Source organism: Accipiter gentilis, chromosome 5 (genome assembly GCF_929443795.1).
Source record: "Accipiter gentilis chromosome 5, bAccGen1.1, whole genome shotgun sequence".
Lineage (NCBI taxonomy): Eukaryota > Metazoa > Chordata > Aves > Accipitriformes > Accipitridae > Astur > Astur gentilis.
Window position 1 is genome coordinate 42,777,295 of NC_064884.1, and position 5,390 is coordinate 42,782,684.

Genomic DNA, 5,390 nt, shown 5'->3' on the forward strand with positions numbered 1-5,390 from the left:
GCAGGATATTGCTGGGATAGCTTGTGGGGCTAATCCCTTGGGAAGCTGGGTCAGCCTTCCAGTGACTGCATGCTGGGATGTTGCTGGGGGGGCGACCAAAACTCTCTGGGGGAGCCAAAGCCCTCTGGGTTGGCAGGGGATGGACGGAGAGCCCTGCGCTGATTGCAGACCTTGCTTTATGCGGCTGTGGTTTTGTACCACTGGGGTTATTTGAGCCCTTCCCATGCCCCTTGCTAGGTCCCTGGGACGTTCTGTAACTGCTGCTTGGTCTGACCAGGTCATTTCTCATCTCGACACTGAGGATGCAAGGCAGAGCAATGGGGTGGAAGAGGAGAGGGAACGATGCAGGGGATGGGGATGGGTCCCAGGTCCTCTGAACAGCCACACGGAGGGGCCTTGGTCTGAAGGGAGGCATGAGGTTTAGTCAATCCTGTGGTCCAGCCCAGCCCAGATGGGTCTACGGGTCTTTGCAAAGCCCCTGGACCTCAGGCTGATTCCGTGCCCCTGCTCAGGGGGTGGAAAGGCAAGGGAGCACTGCAGTGAAGCGGTGGCTGAGCTCCCCGAAGGCAGCTACTGTGGGGACATGCTGTGGCTTCGCTCCCCTCCTCCCTGCCCTGCTTTAACCCATGCGGGGGGGCTCAGTGCCAAAGCTGCTCCTTGCTGTAATGCAGGGGACGGGGCCAAATCATTCCCACGCTGGGGTTAAGTGCCTTGGAGGAGTGGCAGCCTCCTTCCCCGTGCTGGGGACCTCAGATCGTGCAGCTACCAAGTCCCTGATCCGCTCCCAATGCCTTGTTTTATGTGGTCACCGAAAGCAGCTGAGCATAGAGGTCCATGCAAGGTGGAGGATTTTGCCCTGACCTCCTCGGAGCCACGGTTTCCCTGTCCCATATGAGGTCTGGGGATGCTCAGTCAAGGGGGGATGCCAGAGGGGTTACGGGCTGAGTCTGCTCTCTGCATCCCAGGGATTTTGGCACTGGGGCCATACAGGGTCTGGTATGAGTCCCTTCACACTTCCGTGCCTCGGTTTCCCTGCTACGAAGAACAGTCATAAGTATTTCCTGCCCTGGGGAGGTTTAAGCATCTTTGAAATTGTACTACTCTGTGATTTCCTCAGGATACACCACCAGAAAGGAATAAAATCTTTCTTTTTTTGCTTTAAAGGGAGGCATAGGCAAAAACCTCCAGGTTCTTTCTATAAATACTTGAGAAGTTCAGTAGTTTGAAGCAAATTCCTCCCATTTCCCTCCCACTGACGTTTCCTACCTACATGTCTACTGTGCAGCCAAAACCAGAAATACCCCATTGCCTCCCATAAAGTGCTGGGAGCAGCAACAGCACCCAGTATGGTGGAGTGACAACAACAAGGACCATACCCTGCACATGGGGCAAGTTTTGGTCCTTGTACAAGCTCGTCCATCACCAACAGTTCCAGAAACTGCCTCTTATCCAATATATGGGTGAGAAAAAGACCCCCAGAGTTATGCAATGGGAAAAGTGGCAGCTCCCAGCTTTACAGACGCTTTCTGCTGATGTTCTACAAGGAACAGACTTGTGTGTCCCCACCGTGGGTCAGTTTGATTTTTCTGCCAGGTGCTTTGGCAGGAGCTAATAAAGATCTGCTGGCTACAGAGAAGGGGAAATGCCCCAGAGAGCTTTTTTCATCATACATACAAGTGATGTTACCAAAAGGTGATGTGCTACATGTTCAATTTGGATTTTTCTAAAGCGGGCTCATTTTTGGTGGAAAAGAAGCTGGAGATTGAAAAACCAAAGAAAGAAACCCAAACAGAAGCATCTGTATTCACATCACTTTTTTTTCTTTCCTTCTCCTCTTGGCGGTCTGCTCCGACTGACATGACTTTGCTTTCCATAGCTGGAGAAGTGTGTGTATTCTCAGTCTTGTTTGATTAAAATTACTTCAATTCCTCACACAAGGACTTTTGGGGCATGTTTATCTTTTGGAAAAGACAACCCCACTTTCCATGGGTCCATCCTCATGTTGCAGTGGGCTCAGCATCCCACTAGCCACAGAGGCACCTGGGGCAGCTGGTGGCTTTTTTGTCTCTTCTCTACCCCAAGTCCCCACGCCCATAGCATGGAGGTGGGATACAGGCTCTCCATGAAGGTATCAACGCCATCCCATATAAGAGGGGTGAGGAGCACTCCGTGTGGGTCTCCCACACAAGTACCATCAGGGCTAGAGAAACTCTTCCAAGTTTTCCTTGATGTTCTCTCTCACCAGCTGAGCTAAGACGAAATAAAAATGTAATGTGCTTCGCAGCAGGAGGAAGGGCCAATTAAACTCAAATTTCATTTCATACATCAATGTTTACGAGTGAAATTCAGACACAAACATCTTTCTGGTCAAGCTCTTCCGTTGCAGAATTAATTTGTTCATCACACAGAGCCTTGGAGAGCACTGTAATTTGGTAAGCACCATGCACATAAATAATAATTACAGGTTCCTGCTGATTACATGATTGTATTTAAAGTTATCAAGTAATTCTGAGATTAATCACCTGCCAATCCTGTGCTCTTGACAAAGTTGTAGCCTCTTGAGATAATCCTGCGTTAACCCTTGATGTTATCCTGGCACCTCTCAGGGCTGGGAGAGGCGAAGTAGGACACTGCAGTGCTATGGGACATCCCAGGCTGGGACTGAGTCAGACTCACAGGAGCCTCTCCAGCACATAGAGATGGAATTTAATTTAACTTCTTTATTTGATTAACACATGAAACCCACCATGGAGGTTGCCTCCAGCCATGGAGTTGCTCCCCAGCCTCAGCCCTACTAACTTGGGTCAAAGCTTGGGGGTCCTGTCCGCCCTACACTACATCCCCAGCAAACCAAAAGCCAGCAAAGGAGAAAACCTGCCATCCAGAGCCTGGATGGAGGGAGAGGAAAGCTCATGATCCTGATCCTCTGTGGAGGATCTGAGCTTTCAGCCTACTTTCCAGCCAGGCTGCCCTGGGCAAACATCCCCCTGCTGGAGCCAGGACCTCCTGAGTCCTGCTCCACCACCATGGGCGTGATGCACTGTCCATCAGTCAGAGGGTTTATAGCTTGTATTTAAAGCTAAGCTGGATTATCATTCCCCTTCCTCCATCCTGGCTCAGACACCGCATTTCTGTCTGCTTGTCCACAGCTTTGGGCCATTCCTGGATGTTTAACCCTCTCTGTACTGGCAATGATCCTAGAAGGGATGGGAGGTGGGGAGGGAGAAGAAATCTCATGGCAGTTTATAGCCCGATGGCAGCTTTCAGCACCATCCACCCCAAGATGCCTCTCGCCTATGATGTGTCATCCTTCCAGCGCTGCCAAACCCCCGAATAAATATTTCATCCTTTAATTCCGATGCCCTCTCTCTCGCTGCTCTCCCCCCAGCACGAGCCTCCCGCTGGCATTTGTCACTACAGCCACAGTTAAATGGCTTTCAAAAGCACGTGGCGGTGAGAGACAGGCAGCTCTCTGTCACCCTCATGAAATTTTCAAAGGGCTGTATTTTTCCAGTTTGGAAGAAATCTAAAGGTCAGAGATGCAAGTTCGGCTCCCACAGATCCCATAGGAGAGCCTGTCTGTCCAGTCCTGGAGAAAAGACTTTTCTGGGTGCTCCTTGAGGAGCCCCAGGACCATGCCAAAGGCAGCAGAGGTGTGTGCATCACACAACGTGCTGGAGATGTGTATCTGCAAGGAACAGTGATGGGTCTGTCCCATGACCAAGAGTCACTCCTGCTTGTGACTCTCGATCTATCCATGGTGGTCACCCACACCTGAGCCCATCCTCCCGACAGGATCCCTCAGCAATGCTCCCATGGGGATGTGCACCAAGGGTTGTCCAGATTTTCCAGGTTTGTTTGGAAATAGTTTGGTCCCTTGCAGTCACCGACAGCCTGCTCCCATCGCAGCACCAGCAGAGCCCCGGTAAGCACCACAGCCGAGCTCCCCTGCCCTGCCCTCCTCCCTGTCAGGCAAAAGTTTCCATGGGAAACTATTGCTTTTAGGCTGCTCAAATCTGCTGCTGAGCCTTCTGCTGGTAGGGGAAACTGAGGCATGGATTTGCACCGTGTTGCACAGGGAGATGCTGGGCTCTGCCTGCTGAGCACTATCCCGCCAGACACTTCTGCTGCAGAGCATCCTCCAGCCCCAGTCATCCAGGTCTGAGACCTGCTTCAGGAGACATCAGTGTGATGGGGGGCTCAGGACCCTCCTCAGCAGCCCGCAGCCTTCTTGTGCCCCGGAGGGAACAACCTCAGCAGGAGGTACCCCATCCTGACCCAACCCACGATCCCTCAAACACGACTGCCTTCTGCTCCGACAGCAGCATCCATTTCCAGCCAGCTTGCTGATATATCGAGCTGCCCTTCCTGGCTTTCACAGCAGGAGACCCTAATTTTGAGTGCAGCAAAAGGGTCACAACTTCCCTCACTCAACACTATGCCCATGGGGACCAATGCCCAATGGGGACCCCAGCAGTGCCGGTGGCAAGTGCTTGACATCCAGAGGTCCATCTCCTCTCACACTCCATGGCTGCTTCATTTGCTGCCTCCCCACTTTTGCACGGAGGCAAATCACAAATGACCGGTCCTCACCTGCCCTTGCCAGCACACGGTGTCGGTGACACAGCCGTCACAGCTCAGCCAGCACAAAGTCTTTGGGGTTTGTCTGGTGAACGTGGCTGAGCTCTGATCACAAGGTGTCAGGGCTCATGGCTCGGTCCCAAAGGACCGTCTCCATCTGCCAAAGACTATTAGCATCTCTCTGCTTCCAGAAGTGCTTCAGCTTTGCTTGAGATGAAACCAGCCTTCAGAAGAGCAGATGATCCAGCTGTGTTGCAACTAGGAGGGTTCTCCTGTCCAGTGCTTGCAGCTCTGGGGGTGCCAGGTGATGGCTTCGAGGCTGGATAAGGTCCTTCTTGCAGGAGCATGACTTCAGCGGGGTGGCTGGAGAGTCCCAAGGAGCTGGTGGCTCTGGAGAAGCCTGTGGGTATGTGAAATAAGGGACAAAAAGGGGAGCCCTGGCTTAAGCACTTGCAACATTCCTGGTTGCAGAGGGCTTGTCGGCACAGCAGGAGCCACAGACCTGGAGGAACACAAACGAGGAAAACTGCAGCCTGAAAAGCACGTGAAATACGCTGCAAACACAGAAATAGGATCTCAGTACAAGCCAAGAAAAAGCAGTGTGACTGTGCCTGCTGGTTCGAAAGGAAAATAAGGTGAGACATTCAGGAAAAGCCTTGGATTATAGGCTAGAATGATTACATCATTGTTGAAGTTTGACCGGTGCTGCATCACTAACCCAAAGCCATGGTAATAGAAATGCTTATGATTCTGATGAAAACTATTTGGGTGGCTAAGAGCTATATTTTAATACATTAATATGGTTAAGA